The sequence below is a fragment of the Parasteatoda tepidariorum genome, chromosome 7 (genome assembly GCF_982258835.1).
Source record: "Parasteatoda tepidariorum strain Cologne lab strain chromosome 7, Ptep-v5.0, whole genome shotgun sequence".
NCBI lineage: Eukaryota > Metazoa > Arthropoda > Arachnida > Araneae > Theridiidae > Parasteatoda > Parasteatoda tepidariorum.
Genome location: NC_141761.1, coordinates 100,154,919 through 100,176,494, shown reverse-complemented (window position 1 = coordinate 100,176,494; position 21,576 = coordinate 100,154,919). Strand labels below are relative to the sequence as shown.

Below are 21,576 nucleotides of genomic sequence, written 5' to 3'. Positions count from 1 at the left end.
ACTAAAAAAATCTCTTGCAACAGGATAAAAAATTGTTCCTCAGTATTATCGAGTGGATTAGTGAATGAATAAGCTAGCTAGAGAACTTAGAGAATGAAACGGCATTTTAGCTACACAGTCTACTAGTTATTTTGTGAGAATTTTATGGAATGAGCAAATTGTATTAATGAATTAACTGGTGAAATAATTAATCCATTTGTATGTTATATAGTGAATGAGATCGGTAACAATCATATAAATGAGTTAGTGAGTACAAACTCCTGAAATTTCAACATTAATCTTGGACTGCCTGGATAAAATTATTTACATAAAATTTCCCATACAATTTAAAGAACTAGCATCATTATCTATGACACAAATAAAATATCATCTCTTTGATTATAAGAAAACAAATTGTAGCTAATGGAGACTGTTCACTAACCCATAAGTTTGGTAAAATCTTGTTAATCAATAATTTTTTAATCAATATCTTTTTAATCAATATATTTTTAATCAATATCTTTTTAATCAATATCTTTTTAATCAATATCTTTTTAATCAATATCTTTTTAATCAATATCTTTTTAATCAATATCTTTTTAATCAATATCTTTTTAATCAATATCTTTTTAATCACTAACTTAACAGAACGACAAATTAACGTGTTTGTAATTTGATTTGTTTTCGGGTTAGAGTAGAGTCCCATTGCTGTTGGGCAAATTTTAGATTTTTTTTTCTTGCTAGTTACTTTTATTCAAATTGTTCTTGGTAGATATTAGTTTGTTCAGACGATTGAGGTACGATATTATTTATTTCAAATAACGGTTTCAAAATTATACAGACACAAAACCATATAATCCAAACCTTTCTCAGATAGAGTTTTCATTATAGGAGATATTTATTATTAATTATACTTTAAATTCTACATTTTATTAATTCTTTGCTGATTACGTCTTAATATTTGCTACATATCGATTTCATAAAGTCTACATACTCAAAAATTCAATTCAACATTGTACCATAGTATAGATTTCTAGAATTATAGTGTGAAGCAAATTTGTTATAACATAAATAACGTGTTAAAAGAAATCATGAAATTTAGAAGTTTTTCTTTATTCTCGTTTCAAAATAATACTATATTAAGGCTGTTAATTCTTTGCTGATTACGTCTTAATATTTACTACATATCGATTTCATAAAGTCTACATACTCAAAAATTCAATTCAACATTGTACCATAGTATAGATTTCTAGAATTATAGTGTGAAGCAAATTTGTTATAACATAAATAACGTGTTAAAAGAAATCATGAAATTTAGAAGTTTTTCTTTATTCTCGTTTCAAAATAATACTATATTAAGGCTGTTAATTCTTTGCTGATTACGTCTTAATATTTACTACATATCGATTTCATAAAGTTTACATACTCAAAAATTCAATTCAACATTGTACCATAGTATAGATTTCTAGAATTATAGTGTGAAGCAAATTTGTTATAACATAAATAACGTGTTAAAAGAAATCATGAAATTTAGAAGTTTTTCTTTATTCTCGTTTCAAAATAATACTATATTAAGGCTGTTAATTCTTTGCTGATTACGTCTTAATATTTGCTACATATCGATTTCATAAAGTCTACATACTCAAAAATTCAATTCAACATTGTACCATAGTATAGATTTCTAGAATTATAGTGTGAAGCAAATTTGTTATAACATAAATAACGTGTTAAAAGAAATCATGAAATTTAGAAGTTTTTCTTTATTCTCGTTTCAAAATAATACTATATTAAGGCTGTTAATTCTTTGCTGATTACGTCTTAATATTTACTACATATCGATTTCATAAAGTCTACATACTCAAAAATTCAATTCAACATTGTACCATAGTATAGATTTCTAGAATTATAGTGTGAAGCAAATTTGTTATAACATAAATAACGTGTTAAAAGAAATCATGAAATTTAGAAGTTTTTCTTTATTCTCGTTTCAAAATAATACTATATTAAGGCTGTTAATTCTTTGCTGATTACGTCTTAATATTTACTACATATCGATTTCATAAAGTCTACATACTCAAAAATTCAATTCAACATTGTACCATAGTATAGATTTCTAGAATTATAGTGTGAAGCAAATTTGTTATAACATAAATAACGTGTTAAAAGAAATCATGAAATTTTGAAGTTTTTCTTTATTCTCGTTTCAAAATAATACTATATTAAGGCTGTTAATTCTTTGCTGATTACGTCTTAATATTTGCTACATATCGATTTCATAAAGTCTACATACTCAAAAATTCAATTCAACATTGTACCATAGTATAGATTTCTAGAATTATAGTGTGAAGCAAATTTGTTATAACATAAATAACGTGTTAAAAGAAATCATGAAATTTAGAAGTTTTTCTTTATTCTCGTTTCAAAATAATACTATATTAAGGCTGTTAATTCTTTGCTGATTACGTCTTAATATTTACTACATATCGATTTCATAAAGTCTACATACTCAAAAATTCAATTCAACATTGTACCATAGTATAGATTTCTAGAATTATAGTGTGAAGCAAATTTGTTATAACATAAATAACGTGTTAAAAGAAATCATGAAATTTAGAAGTTTTTCTTTATTCTCGTTTCAAAATAATACTATATTAAGGCTGTTAATTCTTTGCTGATTACGTCTTAATATTTACTACATATCGATTTCATAAAGTTTACATACTCAAAAATTCAATTCAACATTGTACCATAGTATAGATTTCTAGAATTATAGTGTGAAGCAAATTTGTTATAACATAAATAACGTGTTAAAAGAAATCATGAAATTTAGAAGTTTTTCTTTATTCTCGTTTCAAAATAATACTATATTAAGGCTGTTAATTCTTTGCTGATTACGTCTTAATATTTGCTACATATCGATTTCATAAAGTCTACATACTCAAAAATTCAATTCAACATTGTACCATAGTATAGATTTCTAGAATTATAGTGTGAAGCAAATTTGTTATAACATAAATAACGTGTTAAAAGAAATCATGAAATTTAGAAGTTTTTCTTTATTCTCGTTTCAAAATAATACTATATTAAGGCTGTTAATTCTTTGCTGATTACGTCTTAATATTTACTACATATCGATTTCATAAAGTCTACATACTCAAAAATTCAATTCAACATTGTACCATAGTATAGATTTCTAGAATTATAGTGTGAAGCAAATTTGTTATAACATAAATAACGTGTTAAAAGAAATCATGAAATTTAGAAGTTTTTCTTTATTCTCGTTTCAAAATAATACTATATTAAGGCTGTTAATTCTTTGCTGATTACGTCTTAATATTTACTACATATCGATTTCATAAAGTCTACATACTCAAAAATTCAATTCAACATTGTACCATAGTATAGATTTCTAGAATTATAGTGTGAAGCAAATTTGTTATAACATAAATAACGTGTTAAAAGAAATCATGAAATTTTGAAGTTTTTCTTTATTCTCGTTTCAAAATAATACTATATTAAGGCTGTTAATTCTTTGCTGATTACGTCTTAATATTTGCTACATATCGATTTCATAAAGTCTACATACTCAAAAATTCAATTCAACATTGTACCATAGTATAGATTTCTAGAATTATAGTGTGAAGCAAATTTGTTATAACATAAATAACGTGTTAAAAGAAATCATGAAATTTAGAAGTTTTTCTTTATTCTCGTTTCAAAATAATACTATATTAAGGCTGTTAATTCTTTGCTGATTACGTCTTAATATTTACTACATATCGATTTCATAAAGTCTACATACTCAAAAATTCAATTCAACATTGTACCATAGTATAGATTTCTAGAATTATAGTGTGAAGCAAATTTGTTATAACATAAATAACGTGTTGAAAGAAATCATGAAATTTAGAAGTTTTTCTTTATTCTCGTTTCAAAATAATACTATATTAAGGCTGTTAATTCTTTGCTGATTACGTCTTAATATTTACTACATATCGATTTCATAAAGTCTACATACTCAAAAATTCAATTCAACATTGTACCATAGTATAGATTTCTAGAATTATAGTGTGAAGCAAATTTGTTATAACATAAATAACGTGTTAAAAGAAATCATGAAATTTAGAAGTTTTTCTTTATTCTCGTTTCAAAATAATACTATATTAAGGCTGTTAATTCTTTGCTGATTACGTCTTAATATTTGCTACATATCGATTTCATAAAGTCTACATACTCAAAAATTCAATTCAACATTGTACCATAGTATAGATTTCTAGAATTATAGTGTGAAGCAAATTTGTTATAACATAAATAACGTGTTAAAAGAAATCATGAAATTTAGAAGTTTTTCTTTATTCTCGTTTCAAAATAATACTATATTAAGGCTGTTAATTCTTTGCTGATTACGTCTTAATATTTACTACATATCGATTTCATAAAGTCTACATACTCAAAAATTCAATTCAACATTGTACCATAGTATAGATTTCTAGAATTATAGTGTGAAGCAAATTTGTTATAACATAAATAACGTGGTAAATGAAATCATGAAATTTAGAAGTTTTTCTTTATTCTCGTTTCAAAATAATACTATATTAAGGCTGTTAATTCTTTGCTGGTTACGTCTTAATATTTGCTACATATCGATTTCATAAAGTCTACATTCTCAAAAATTCAATTCAACATTGTACCATAGTATAGATTTCTAGAATTATAGTGTGAAGCAAATTTGTTATAACATAAATAACGTGGTAAATGAAATCATGAAATTTGGAAGTTTTCTTAATTCTTGTTTCAAAATTATGCTATATTAAGGTTTTAGTGATTTTATTTGAGCGATACTACGCTTCAACAAGCTCCGCATTTTTTACAGAGTATTGTTAAAAGTACTTATTTATATTTCCACTAATTGCCGTTTATGATGACCCATACGTTTCTATTGACAATACAAAAATTTAATCCATTGACACTGATGGGACAACGGCGTCCCTTTAATAAATTTTTTCTGACTCTCTTATTGCAGAAAAAAATATATTTGGGAATTTTTTACAAACTATTGCTACTAAAAAAATCTGTCAGACACTTGGAATCGTACTTGTATTAAAATATAAAATCCAAAAAAGTAAATTAAATGTTGTTTTTTTCCATATTAAAAAAAATATCAATAATTGATTTTATAAGTTAAAATTGTTTTAATGATGAATAAATTTTTCTTTTATTTTGCATTGCATTTTGAAATTATTTGGAACTGTGCCATGTTTGAAAATAAAGTATGAAAAATATGTTTAATAAGAATTCTGCGTGAAAGGGTCAATGAAAGCAAACTTTTCCTAATACAAAAACATAAACAAAAGATATTTCTCCATCTATTTATTTACATTTGCAACTACAAGAATGAATAGAAATTCATACAGTCCTTGTTGTTTTAGGTCTCGTAGAAAAATGGGGTCCCAAAATTTCTAACAGTGTATAGTTAGAAGTATTTATCCTTTATTTATTTTTTTCCATAGTATTTTTATCGTAAACAATGCATTTTACATTAAATCCTAATTTTCCTTAAAATAATTCAAAAATTTATTAATGCATATCAAACTACGTATAATCTAGAAACATGCTCAAACGAAAAGTATATACTATCTGCTTATTTAGTTTTGCAAAGATGAGAATGAATATGAAATCCAAACAGTCTTTGACTGTTTACATAATATTTGAATGAAGTCTCTACACGCGAAGTCTAATATTTTGCGAATACCGTGGAAACATCTCTGCATGTTTCTGAGTTATGAAAATTGCTTATTTATGTAGATTTTCAAAAAAAAAAAATGCTCTACAATTTTTCTTTAGTTCAAAATTATGCTGCTCATTAAGTTTCACACATGCATTCAAATTTTTCTTCTGTACTTTGAGAATAAAAATTATCAAATTAGTATTTAGAAGATAAAATAAATCACACCGAAATAGAATGGAATTACATAGAATAAAATAGAATAGAATTGCATAGAATAGAATAGAATTACATTTGATAGAATAGAATAGAACTACATAGAATAGACTAGAATAGAATTACTGTGCCAATACATAGACGAGATAGACTAGAATAGAATACTTACATAGACTAGAATAGAATACTTACATAGACTAGAATAGAATAGAATTACATAGAATAAATTTTTTTTTTAAAAAATGGCTTTCGCTTACGAAAGTGAAAGATGCAAAGATTTTAATGCAGATGATTTTTTCAGATTATGAAGATTTAAACACATATGAAGACTAATATTTAACTTTTTTCATTTACCAGAAGTAACATGAGATAGTAAATTGATGGTAAATTAAACGTTTTTTTACACATAAAAAATCAAAAGTTCAACTAAAACTTGTGTATTATGTTTTGGTTCACGTCCTTGTATTTATTAATAAAATTTTAAGAAAATGTTCTTGATTTTTTGCATTTTTTTTCAAAAAAATTGATAAGGGAAGCTGTTGAAACTAAATAACCTACATAATTTTTAATAAAATATTGTTTTGTTATTTATTCTGTTCTATACTTATAAAAAAACCTGAATAAAATTTGAAATTTAATAAAAATAATCTTTAATTTTTGTTTAGAGTTATCTTCCTTATTACTTTCTAAATTATTCAATCGAGGAAACACTTCAAATTTAATAATAAATATAAAGCATTTTAAGTCGTGTACAATAGAATCTGGAAGAAATGATTAAAATCAAATCTTCCAAATGCGGAGTGATTTTATAAATTGCCATTTAGAAGAATTCTTTTGGATATCAATTCAAAATTTATTCAATATGAAACAGTATATCTGTATGCAACAGATAAACTTTGATTTCGATGCTTATAATTGAATTTAAAATAAAATTTGTAACATGAAGGAAATATATAATTAGATTTCGTCACAATATCAAACACACCGAGAAAATTAAATTAAACTTATTGGAAACCACGATAATACATCCACAGAAATAGTATTTATTCAAAATTCTTTTTTTTTTTCTCTTTGGAATAAATTCAGTAAGGCCTGCAAAGTAAGTATAGAATGTAACTGTTTTGTACAATTTAATTAACATTTTTAAGAATCGTCCCGGTCACAGAATTCTAATTCATTTTTGGAAACATATTTTATTAGTTATTTATTCGATTACGTTGCTTCAAAATTAAATGAAACTGAATTTAGAGACGGAAAGAAAAGTTAGACAAAATTAAAATGTCTTTAGTGATAGACGATTCAATTAGATTTTGATTTAATTAATTACAGTTTCTTCAGCAATCGGAATAAAAGGAAAAAATGTCAGTATTAATTTGAGGATATTATTTTGCTTAAGGGGAAAATAGGGAAAAAATTTTATTCAAAAAAGTGTTCAGAGAGTGGAAATGGATGCCAAAAATTGTTGATTCTTTTTATTGCTTATTAAAGTTTATATTTCTATTATTATTAAATAGAATAAAATCTTATTAATAAGAGATATATTGACAAAAGAAATGAATAACAAAAATTGTATTATCAGTTCCTTTTATTTCTTATTATTTAAATTTATAAAGCGAATGTTATTTATTTGAAGAAACTGATTAGTCTTAGGGAAATAGACAAAGAAATGGATGCCAAAAATTGCATTATCAGTTCTTCTTATTGATTATTCTAATTAAATTTCTTATTGCTTATTATTCCTATTTCTCATTGCTTATTCTATATTATTTCTACTTCTGCTACTATTTATTTGAAGAAATAATTTAGTAATAAGTGAGAATTTGCAAAATAAATATATTATCAGTTCTTTTCTTCTTATTTAAATGCATATGTCAAATATTATTTATTTGAAGGCACATTAGATTTAGGAGAAATGGAGAAAAGAACTGATAGTATATTAAATATTGAAGAAATTTATGCCAAAAATTGTATTATCAGTTCTTCTTATTGCTCATTAGTTTTATTTCTGTTACTATTTACTTGAAGGAATTATTTAGTTTAGGAGAGGAATAGACAAAAAACGGATGTAGAAAACTGTATAAGTTACTTTCAAAGCTTGTATTTTAAAATCTATATTTCTATCACTATTTATTTAAAGAAAATATTTGGTATCAAGGAAATGAATGTAAAAAATTTGTATGATCAGTTCTTGTTGCTTATTATTTTTATTTCTATAGCTATTAGGCTAAATAGTAGAAAAAATTATTCAGACTAAGGCTATATTTCTATGACGATTTAGTTAAAGTAATTCTTTAGTCTTAGAAGAGAATGAACAAAAACAAAAATGAATCTAGAAAACTTTATTATAATTTCCTTTATTTATTAATACATAAATTTATATTTTTATTACTCTTTGAAAAAAGTCGAAAAATGTAACACAAAATATTAAATTTACGCACTAGCATCTTAAATATCTTCTTTTCTTGCCATAAATTTTCAGGAATTATATTTTACAGTGAATGGTGTTTATAAGTAATGCAAATATACTTCTTGCACGCATTTCTCAGATTGTCGAGATGAATTCTGTTTTTCCTAGTATTTACATCTTGCGTGTGAACAAGCCATTCGAATGTTTATTTTCTTTGGGGGGTGAGGGATACTAGCATTCCTTTAAGGATTTTTTAAGAACTCTCTCTTTCAGTCTCTATATTGTTCAAAAAAAAAATGGTAGCCGTTATCTTTCTGCAAAATAAAAACAGACAAATGTTTATTTCTTTTTTATAAGTAAAAGAAATCATGCCAACACATTTGTGCAACCGTAACTCTCCGAAGAGATTTAAAATAAACACTATCTTTAATATTTACTGAAAAACGAAAACCCAGTTAAGATGCGCATTCATCAGCTAAATTTATTTTACACAAGTTCTTAAATACCACATTTCAATATCATAAATTGAAAGATTTAATGTTTTTTTTTAAGACTCTGTGTTTACATTTACATTTTCAAAATAACTTCATGCTTAAAGTCGTTTAAATTAAATGAGCCCATTTGTATAAGCATAACGTACAAAACAAGCATAAAATAAGTAATAATTTTGATTACATTTTGCTTTTTCTATGATTAAATATTAGTTTGCAACTCCCATTGCGTGGACTTTGTTTTTATTTCAGATATGAATTCTTAAAATGCAAGGTGTTTTTGTGTCTGATTTGATAACTTAAAATATTTTCTGCACTAAGGAATTAGCATATTTAAGGTTAGCCTTTCTATTAAAATTAAATCTTAATACATGAAAATCCAATCACTAGATCAAAAGTTATTCAGGGTTTTCATTTTTTCTTGCACACTGTAGATATTTGCTAAAAGAATCGAAACTGTAATTTTTTTTTTAATGAAATTAGAATTTAATTGGCACAAAAGCTGGATAGACAACAATGTGCCAATATAAATGACGTTGCGCCCTCTAAACAAGATCATATAATGGTTCTATAAACTAAGTTTTTTGCAAAAAGAGAAAAAAACATTTGAGATTCTCTCGTTTATTGATCACAGTTTATTCTAGTAGTAAGTTTGTACTAAGTACTAAGTACTAAGTTTGTCGAAACAAGAAGAAAAAAATTACTTATGAGCCTTACGTTTATTGATTATAGTTTGTTAAAAGAAGTACTAAGTTTGTCACAAAAAGCGAAAAATTACCTGGGGTCCTCGCGTTTATTGACCGTATCCTAGAAACAATTTTACCTTGGCCCCGGTTGGGTTCAAAATTGGCTCGATATCGGTTCTATATGTATATGCACCGAATGACCAAGATTGGGATGTCTAGATTTTTTAATATTCGTTTTATATAGGACCAATATCAGTTTATATACAACCAATCTAGAGCTTATATTGACTGAATAATGACTATAAAATATCTGGTGAATCTGACTACTCTATATAGGGCCGATATTGGTTTTAACGTTGCTGTAAAATATCGGGTGAATAGGAAAATTCTATATAGGGCTAATATCGGAAAATTACGGTCCTTTAAGCTCTTATTGATTTAGAGCTGCGATGACTCAGGGGATAGAGCATTCGTCTTCCAATGAGGTGAACAGGGGTTCAATCTCGGTGATGGCTGGCCGATATGGATTCTGCATCCGGCTTGCACTGACAACAGTGCTGACGTGAAATATCCTCAGTGGTAGTCGGATCATGGGTTAGAGTCCTCTTGCCGTCAGTCCAACCGTGGGAGGTTCTCTGTCTTCCTCTCCATGCGGGTCAGTTCCATCAAAAAGTCCTCCACGAAGGTAAATTTCTCCCAATACTTGATCCAGGATTTCCCTTGTCTTCTGGTTTGGGTTCAAAATGACAAGGCTACGTAGTTGAACATTAGTTGTCGTAAACCCGAAAATTGGGTCGGTTGTTCAACGACGGTTATAAAATAAAGCTCTTATTGAGCCAAGATTAGTGAATGGTTGGTCCAATGAGGGCCCGAGTTATTTTGCTGCTATGGTAGTTTATTCAAAGAAGGCGCAATATAAAGTTGTTGGAACTGTGATATGTAAACTAAGTGTTATATAAACAGCTTAGATCATGGATCTCATATTTATAAAAAGAAATTTTCTGTTTATAAGTAAGAAACAAAACATCGAATGGTTTTGTGATACAAAGGATATAAACCAGAATATTATAGCGTTCAATTCCCAAATCATATTTTTACAGTTGAATTTTACATTTCGAACAACAACAATGTAAAAATCTAATAAATATAAGTCTATAACTTTCTCACCTGTTATGAATCTATTTTCACTTTAAAATGTAATTTTATATCTGTTACGAAATATTTTTTCTTGTGTCTAAATTCTGAAATAATTTTTTTTTTATTTATTTCAACTTCTCTATTTTACTACTGTATTTTAAAACGCTATTCTTGGATTTTATGTTTGCTCTAGTTTACTTCTACCATAGAAATCTTGTTTCAAAGAAAAGAATTTAGCTTCCTACCAGAAATTTTTTCCCCTAAGCATTTTATATGGAGAATGAAAATATAAAGCATTAATCTGGAACTGCAATTTTCGCAGTTATAATAACCACATAAGTTAAGTTTAAAAATCAAATTCAAAATTATTTAGAAATTTAAAAAAAACAGGCAATTTGTAAAGACTAGGAAAATTTATCCTTAGTAGAAATTATTGCCTTGAAATACATTAAGTAATAACTGATTTGTACATTTAGTGGTTAATACATAGTGAGCAAAAAAATAAACGGAACACCTCAAAAAATGATCGGATTTTCACGTTTTAGGACTAAAGGGGTGACCTTAAATTGGCTAATTAATAAGTACAGAAGGAGGCGTGTAGGAGGCGGGGAACTGTCCTTGCCTCAGAAAGGTCCTTAGTTCGAATCCCGGACAAGGCATGGATGTTTATTTCTCTCTGTGTGTGTTCTATGTCCTTTCTCCTTTCTGTGTGAATGTGTGTGAATGTGACCCGCCCTATAAACGGGTTGTGGTTGTATGAATAGCGTAGCAGAAGTAGAATTCCTGGCCATAGATGGTGCCATTGAAAAACAGGAGCAATCGTACCCCCACTGCCTAAACAGGCATACGACAAAAAAATAAGTAGAGACGATATTTTAAGTTACGAAATCAGGCACTAAAACGTATTTTCTCAGAATAAACACACCTTTTTTCAACAGATTAAGATTTCTGACCCCTAAAATATAGGGTGTTACAGCCATCTAGGAAATATGGTCTCTATAGAATTGAAGCCTTTTTGAATTTGAAGCCCTCTTCTGACAAACTATTGGGACCATATTTCTCAGATCCCGGCTTCTCCCTATAGTTTGGGAGTCAAAAATTACGAATCCGTTAAAAAATGGTATGTTCCTTTAGAGAAAGTATGTTTTTGTGTCTAATTTCGTAACTTATTATAAAATCTGCACTTATTACTTAGCATATTTGAGATCACCCGCTGGAGCCCTTAAGATTGAGTCCTAGAACTTGAAAATCCGACCATTAAATCAAAAGTTATGTAGAGTGGTCGGATTTTTGGTGCACTGTACAACCTATATGAAGGAAATAAGCTGTCCCTCGCAGCCTATCAATTTTTTAACATACCAAGTTAAAAAATTTTAAATCAATTGTTTGATATATTTTGTACTTTACGATATTAAATAATGAAGTTTTGTCACTTATGCTCTTTTGAAATTTCAATATTTTAGTTTGCAAGTGTAGCAAATATTTATATGTCTTTCATTTAGTTAATTTAAATATTACATTCGCCATTCATTCGAACTGTTTTTGAAATGCAGGTTGTGCGTAAGATAACGTGAGATGTTTAAAGCTCCATAACACGTGCTTTACTGATCGGAATGTTAAAAATAACTGACACACATACACACAGCAAAATGGGGGGTCTCAACTTCTGGAGAAAAAAAAAGGAAAATAAAAAATAGTTCCAAAAATTGCTTATAGGGGAAAATTCAGCGCTTCGAGAATAATCCGCGTAGTAAATGAATAATAATAAACAGCTTTTATTTATAATTTACAAATGAGATTAAATGTTACCATCATTTTGTTGTTCTAATAATTTCATGTGGCTTAGTCTGCATGCGGCATGGCCAAGAGACTAGATTCTGTATTTTTAAATTAGGATGTCAGGCACTGGTCTTTTCAAAATTATGCGTTTCAAGTTTTTCCTATATTAAACTTCTCTTATACTAAATTATTCAAAATTTTCTCTTTATTCCTGATGAAAGAGCCAAATCCCCCCCCCACTGGCGATTTTTCAATTTTTTTTTCTTTTTTAAGACATTAAAACCCCATACTCTTCTAAGTATGTGTATCTATTTTGTTAAAATTCGAATCACTTATGGCGCTCCAAATCAGTGTTAATGAGCTCTAAACAAATCACGTAATTCTACGAGCAGTTTTTAATTATAATAATGAATTTAATTAAATTGAAAATTTATTTGAAACATTTGAAATACATAAAATATTTACATTGCTTTTATGTCACTTAGAACTCTCAAACGTAAATGAATTTGAAATTTCTTTTCTTTTCGAACTATAAGTCAATGTGTTATTCTAAGTAGTAAATGCATTTTAATTTTTTTAACATTATCTTCATGAAAAGTACATATTAATGTTATTAAAGTAAAAAACAAAATCACGAGCTTAAGGATACATTTTTATGAATATTTCAAAATGTAATATTTGTCTGCATTTGTCCAAAACTTTTTGTTAGGCGTGTAAAAAATTCTAAAATAGATAGTCTGTTTAAAATATAAATACATATATTTTTTTCAAAAATATCTTATTTATTTTGCATTTGTCTAATGTATCATTCATAAAATCTTGAAACAATTTCACTTTGTTAATTAATAAAAAATAATAAATAAATTAAAATAACTTAAAATATTTGCATAAATTTCTGAACATTTTTCATAGTTTATTCTTATTAAAGGCTTTTTGTGTATCGAAATATATTTTATTATAAAGCGCCTTTAAAATGAGCATTTTAATATATTCATCAAATTTAAATTATTGATTATTTAAAAAAGTTGACTATTATAAAATGGCAATTTCGCATATCGCTATAAGGGAAAAATAGTAGTGTAAAAAATCTACAATAAAATGAGAGACAAATTTCTCTGGAGAACATCTTACCTTCTTTAAATCTGATATGTTATATAAACAAAAAATTTGAACTAAAAAATTAAAAAAAGACACTAATGAATAGTCTTTAAATAAATTCGTTTCCTAATGACTCTTTTTTATCTAATACAAAGCTTAAAAAATGAGAAAAGAAAGAAAATCCCGAATTATTTCGAACATTGAATCCTATATTCCCTAGAGCATAATTAAGGAGAAAAAAGTAATAGCTATCATTTTCAATAAAACCCAAATTTCAGATTAAAATGATCAGAAAACGAATGTAAAGAAAAAGGAAGATAAATCGCTTTCAAATGAACAAACGGCATTTAAAGATTCCAGTTTGGTCTATTTTACTTAGTTTGAATTTAGTTTAACATCTACGACAAAAATGCTTGTTTTTTACGCAATTTGTTTGTTTTTTAAGAATTTTTCCCTCAAGATGATACATTTATCTTTCGGCCTTTGAAAACATTTTTTCAAAACATTCTTTAAAGTTATTTCCGAAATGAATAAAAAACAACATTGATATGAAGTTAGCATGCTTTATTGAAAAATGTATTTTAAATTAGTAAAAAGTGAGATATTTGTCATTTATTTTCACTTAGTTTAATAATACACTGGTGGACAAAATTAAGAGATGGAAGACATTTTTCCAAATATCTCAAAAAATACTGAATATAAATAAATGAAATTTTGTATGGATATAGCTTATTTCATGATAATAAAGTATGCAAAACAAAAATGAAAGTGCCATTCACTGGCAAGATCTATTGCCAATAAATCCAATGTAGTCTGAACTTAAGGATAAAAGATGACAATAAAAGTGAGGCTTGTACAGTGTGTGTTGCCTCTAGTATCGTGTATGGTCATCCCTGACAGACAGACAGCATGCACAACGAGTTTGCATGCTGTTAATAAGGGAGTTAAGGAGGCCTTGTGGGAGACCCTCCCATTCTTCCGCCCGAGCAATTTTTAACTCCAGAATGGTTGTGGGGGTAGATTGGCGCATCGCAATAGCTCTCCCAAGAGCATCCCAAGCAAGTTCAATAGGATTCAGATCAGGGGATTCGGCTGGCCAATCCATTCGTTGAATATCCTCGCTTTCCAGATACTCATCAACCATGAGAGCCCTATGTGGTCACGCATTGTCGTCCATAAAAATGAACTCAGGGCCAACAGCGCCCCTGAAAAGACGCACATGGGCTCTAGGACCTCCTGCCTGTCCCTCTGGGCATTCACGGAACCATTGTCAAACACATAGAGCGGTGTGAGGGTATCTTGCATGTGCGAATGAATGTGCGGAAATGCTCCCCATCTCTAAATTTTGTCCACCAGTGTATTTATATATATATACGTACGTGACGATCCATAATGACTCGTTCGCCTTCCAATGAGTTGAACCTGGTTCAAATTCCAGCGATGACTGGTCGATGAGAATTCCACATTCGGCTTGCACCGACCACAATGCTGACGTAAAATATCCTCAGAGAAAGACGGATCATCACAGGCTAACCGTGGGAGATTTTCGTGGGTTTCCTCTCCATGTAATGCAAATGCTGGTTATTTTCATCAAAACGTCCTCTATAAAGGCAAATTTCTCCCAATACTTGGTCCCGGATTGGGTTCAAAATTACAAGGTTACGGATTTGAACATTAGTTGTCGTGAGCCCAAACATCGGGTCGGCTGGTTAATAACGGTTATAAAATATAAAATAAAATACACCAATACTGGTTTGATTGCGTGAGGAAACAGAGTTATGACAATTTCAATGTTGTGACAATTATTATTAGAAACTTGCTCAAGTTTCAAACTCTAATTAAATCATTTTTGATGTTTATTACGCGCACTTTCTCTGTTACCTTCCTCAATTGTATGTAATCATATTTTGGTAATGTATTTACTCTTTCCTCACTTAGATAAAAATTTGCTACCTCATGCGTGCGTATCTTTCTCTTTTAATTCTTGACATGGATTCTAAAAATACATACTAAGGGTGATCTTTACAAAAGATCTTTACCATCATGTGGTAGATAAAATTTACAAACCTCAAACCAAACACGTGAGAACGATCAATAAACGCATTTTTCAGCAGCCGTATAATAATTGTTAAATATGTTTTTTCTCTACTTTTCTAGTTTATAGTAATTATTATAATTGTTCAATATGATTTTCTCTATATTCTCTTAATTTTTGTTAACATAAATTTCTCTTTTGATTAATATTTAGATATCAGAAATTAGAGAGTGGTCTTTGTACAGGATTGCAATAAAAAACGTCGTATACAAAAGCTAAAAACGTATGGGACAATGACTTGCATTTTTAAGGAGAATTTTTTTAAAGAAATAAATAAACCAATTATCCAATTAGGTTCAGCAATTGCTTACGTTTTGTTTTAAATAAGCATCTTCCCAATAAGCAAAAAAATTATTTGTAAGAAAAAAGTATTGCAAATTCACAAAAAAATCGAACTCCTAGTTTACTGAAAAACTTCGCGAAATATCTGCCTCAGAAAATGTTTATTAAACGGATAGGATTTTGAATGCCTAATGCAATCCTTCCCCATATCATTTTGCATAGGAATAATTTTATAGTACCGAACAACATGATTAATTCAATTTCATTTAATTTATAGAACTTCTTATACGTACCTTGTATTAACCATTATATATTACTTACAATTTTTCATCGAACAAAGTGCTGATATTTATACTATGTCATCTTTCGAGAGATTAATACGCGAAATGTTTGGTTTGTAGTAAACTTTTTGCGTGATTGGTATTAACTATCTTTTACTCAAACAGAATGAATACTCCATCCTTTTTGCTTATCTGGCAATAAAATTAATCATCAAAACACACATTAATATGCAGTATAAACTATATATTTTGTGTGTGCAATATTTTCGAAACTATAAGACGAATAAATAAAGGTTAATTTTCTTAATTGTTGACAGAAATTTCATTGGTACTTCACACACTTCAGTACCAATCTCTCAAAAAAAAAAATCTATTCTCCAAGATGATTCTGCCCAGTGAAATAATATTTCATATATCAAGTCAAGAAGCAACAATCTTTAGTGTATTTCACTAGCTTCGGTACCGTATTTCTAGATTAAGATGATGATTTTGGTCTCTGCAATAAGCTTACTGGTCAATATCGATAATTGGATTTTTTTCCCTTCCCCTACTAAGTGATTAGATTAAGAACCGGGGTTCACTTATGTGATGTAAATAACTAGAGAAAAGTTTATTATTTCTGGTGAACCTCATTGGTGTCCGAGCCATATCAGTTCTGGAAAAAGAATAAATTATAGTTTGGCAGAGAGTATCTATAGCTCAGCTTATTCTATCAATTACTTACAGAGAAAAAATAAATATTTATTAAATAGATGTAGGGTTTAATAAAAACACCACCTTTTAATATACAAGATATTTCATAATTGTCTCTATTAACGGTACGACAGAGAGTGTCTAACTCAGCTTATTCACTTAATTACTTACAAATGAAAAATAAATATTTATTAAATAGATGTAGGTTTTTATCTAAACACCACCTCTTAATATACAATATATTTTGTAATTGTATCAATTAACGGTACGGCAGAGAGTGTCTAGCTCAGCTTATTCATTTAATTACTTATAAATGAAAAATAAATATTTATTAAATAGATGTAGGGTTTTATCAAAACACCACCTCTTAATACACAAGATATTTTGTAATTGTCTCTCTTAACAACCCTTTTAAATCCTGGTTGAAAATATAATTTTTGATATAATAATGACATAATAATATAATAAAATATAATAAAAATATAATAATAAATAAAATATAATAATATTATAATAATGTAATAAAAATATAATAATAATATAATAATATAATAAAATATAATAATAATATAATTCATATTTATATAACTTTTGATTATTGAGAATCATGAATTGGTATTTCAGTGAAGATAAAACAAAATTTGACTAATTAATTATTTGAATATGGGATCAAAAACTTCAAAAATCGGGATTGCATGGCGTTTTTTTTAATTAAACGTTTAAATAGCGAGTGATAACTGTAACTGGTATGTGCATTTTTTCAGTTTAATTTTTTGAAAAGATTCTAAAAATACATATTAATGTTGGTGATTATGAATTATCCTTTTTTTTCAGAAACTTATTTTACTTTGAAACTGATGAAGAACAACAGAACTATTTTTAGATTTGCCGTTGTTGTGTTAAAATCAGTAGCTATATAATTTTGATGTCAAAATTAAGAAACAAAAGCAACTTTTGGATGAAACAGTAAGGTAAACTTGTCTTCATGGAGGACTGATTGAGGAAACTAGCTGGCATCTGCCATACGTGGAAAGCAAAGCCACGAAAATCACCCTTGGTTAACTAGATATCAAGTACATTCTAACCCATTCATTTACCATTTGGGATATATTACGTCAGCACTGAAGTAGATACAATCCGGGAGAATTCAATTCGACAAGTCATTCCTACTATTTGAACCTAGGTCACCTCATTAGTAAACGAAAGCTCTATCCGCAGCTGAGATGTCAATAAAGATAATAGTAAAAAATGAATTCAGGAGAAGTCAGTAAAAGGAGATGTCAGTAAATCAAGAGTCGTTAAGAAAGGTTGTCGTAGGCCATAAACCAGAAAAAAAAAACTAGAAATATTGAATATTTCAAAAAGGAAAAAAAAAAACTGCAACATTGCTATAAATTCTCAAAAAATGAATCACTAATATTGTAGCTGTTTCATGATACGGGAGAAGTTGTCATAGTTTAGTATTACAGAAGTCTGCTACATGCAGTAGAATACTTCATGTACCAGACTCCTGTCATACTGAACTTTTGTACATACTAATACTAAACAACTGTATTTACTAATACTGAACAACTATCATATTGTAGTACTACATGAATGAAGTCAAGTATGTCACAACTGTCTGTGAGAACGTAATGCCCAGACAAGATTTTCTTTGTGGGCAAGAGCAGGTGGAAATAACTGCGTATAGGATTGATAGGGGCTATAGTTAATCTCAAGATAGGGGCTATAGTTAATCTCAAGATAGGGGCTATAGTTAATGTCAATCCTCTTTCAGTGGGACCTTTGCAGCTCCGATGAAAACTTTTGAGGATTCTACATCTTCGATTTCTTTTTCTTGTACATGAGGAAATTCTTATCCGGTCATTAATTTTACCATAGTCAGGCAAACAGTTGTGATTAAATGACTCCATTCCTGTTCATAAAGACTTCTTATGATAAAGGAGAACGAAAATTCTCACGGTCTGGTATGGCAAGTGATACAATTCCTCTTGTTCTTATGATGAGAATTAGTTCAAATATTACTGTACTTCTCACAATGTATATTTGCAGATAACTATGATTTATTACTTTTTATGGACTGTGGGAAACTGACTTTCTGGATGGCCCTCATATATCTGTTGAAGCAATAGTACAGGTAAGAAAGATTCTACACTTAGCCAAAGTGTAGCGATTAATCCGTATATAACAATTGTCCGATGAAAAAGAAAAATGGTGCAAAGTAACGAAATACCGATGTGCTTCGGGACAACGAAAACCTTATAACATTTTATTTATTTATTTCACATACATTATATCTTTGAATTCAATGAATGATTAATATATCATAGTTTCATAACATTTCTTTCCATTGTGCAGATTACATACGTTTCTTAACCTGTCTAAACACTGAAGAAGCAGTTTTAAGAAAAAATTGGCAAAAATACATTTTCCTTAGGGATACCATTGTTTCGATCACGGTACATAAACTATTTATTTATTATAGCTACACATAATTATTGATGGAACATTTCGTAACATTTTCGTGAACAAAAGACAAAGATGTTTTTTAGAGATACCCAAGATAGTGGCAAAGTTATTTCTATCTACGGAGCATAAAATATGTAATTATAAGTACTGGAAACGCAAATAAATATGGAGCATGCTGCAAAAATGTCGAGCTATACAGTTATCGGAAAAATTATTTATCGGTATATTTTATTTATAAAAACATATCTTAGCTTTTAATTTCATGTTATAACAATAAAAAAGTGAAGCTTCTTTTAATTTTATTTACTTGAACGAAAAGATACTATTTTCCTCTTTGTAAAGAAAACCGTTTAGGAAATGAGTTTTTTTGCAATATATAGTTAAGGAATGTAGTTGAAGAGAGTAATTGAATAAAGAATAATTGAATATAGTTAAAGAATAAAAAAGATTTAAATTTTCTTTGAAAACGTAAAACTTTCATGTTATAAGTTTCTTCTTGACGTATGCCAAAAAGAAATTTAGTTTGAAATCTAAAAAATAAATAAATAAAAATCGATGCATTCAAAATTTAATGTTAGAAAACAAATGGCAAAGGTGCTTTTTTAGAGTTGCGCAAGCTAGTGCCTAAGTTATTTCTATCTAGGCAGCATAAAATATATAATTATAATTGTATGAAAAACAAATAATTATGGAGCATGCTGAAAAAATGTCGAGCTATACACTCTGTATGAGAAAATATTGTGAAATAAAACGTATGTACGCAGAGAAGAAAAATTTGTTAAAATTACCGTACTGCATGGTAGTGATATTTCGGTAAAAAAATATAATTCTGTACTAAATAACTATAAATAAAAATATCTAATTACACTTATTTCAACAATGCCGATTTATAGAGCAATATATGAAATTACCAGGGAAACAGTGGAATTACTTAAGGAACACTTTTCTGAAAATTGAATACGTTCTACTGATGCATAAGCATCTAGAAATAAAAAAAAACTATCAATGTAGTTTTTTGCCGTATTCTAGTTTCTTCTTCAATTGGCGTGACAACCCTTTGTGGGCCAGAGCCTTCCCTAAAACCTTGCTAAATTTGGCTCTTTTCATATTCCAGTTTAACATATTGAATTCATTGAGAATTATTTATAATCATCTGAAAAGTAGAATCTATATTAAGATTTGTTGCCCAGTGTTATTAATGCAGCCCCTTTTGCAGCATATTTTACGTCACACTATAACAGGATCACAAAATAGTAAGTATAATTTAACTAACATAAAATATGAGTGTATTTAAATAAGTATATAAAAACAATCCAATGTTTATAATTTTAAAGAAAAAAAGTAACTAAATCTCGAAAATTACTTATCTTTTTGAAAATACAGGAAAGAATATTTTATTTCAAGAAACTTTTTTTATTGCAGGAGATAAAGCCTTAACACGATTTTATTTCAATTCCTTCAGGCAATGGTCTAATAATTTCTATTTCATGAAGAAAACAAAGGGGAAAAACGACGCTATTGAAAATTATTTATCAGTATATTTTATTTATCAAAACATTTCTTAGTGTTTAACGTTATAACAAAAAAAAATGAAGTTTATTTTAATTTGATTTAGCTAAGCGAAAAGATACTATTTTCTTTCTGTAAAAAATAACGTTTAAGAAAAGGAGCGTTCTTGCAATATTTTATAGCCCTAATTTGAATATCTTTAAGGAAATATAAAAATTGGTACTGAAGTATGATATCTATGAAAATATATTCACCTACTGAATAAAATATGTCTTTATGGAGTAAACAAGAAGTGAATTTCAATTATAATAAGTTGAATATAGTTAAAGGAAAAGAAAGATTTAAATTTTCTTTGAAAATTTTCCTTTAAGTTTTTTGTTGATGTATGTTTATGTATTTTGTTAAAGAATTTTCAAATTTTCTAACAGCAACATCTACTTTTTTTTTCATTAGAATGTCAGCTTCACAGTAAAACTTTTCAGCAACAGCTCATTGTTTCTCAGTGACTTATGGAAGTAACGACTTGACAATTTTGTGAGCTTATTATAACTCAGTCACGATGGCTCTGTTTCTTAACACTGAGCCCTCGTGACTAAAGATCTTAAATTATTATTTCAAAATATGCTTAAGTTACAACATATAATTTCCAAAAATAAATAAATAAATATGCATTAACTAAAATATAGGAATAAAAAATAAGTTAACTCCTCAGTTCAATATGCGGAAAAA

At 28.0% G+C, this 21,576-nt stretch overlaps 1 long non-coding RNA gene across 8 annotated transcripts in view; it reads right to left on the bottom strand.

Moving 5' to 3' along the window:
• The window catches only part of LOC107445485 (uncharacterized), a 78,972-nt gene that overhangs the window by 43,565 nt on the left and 13,831 nt on the right, over positions 1-21,576 (bottom strand). For 4 of the 8 annotated variants that reach the window (XR_015435636.1, XR_015435635.1, XR_015435634.1 and 1 more), the window contains one exon: positions 8,264-8,641. The exons of the other annotated variants lie outside the window; for them this stretch is intronic. This is a non-coding gene — a long non-coding RNA (uncharacterized LOC107445485). Of the gene's footprint in view, positions 1-8,263; positions 8,642-21,576 lie in introns of those variants that run through there. 8 annotated transcript variants of the gene reach the window in all.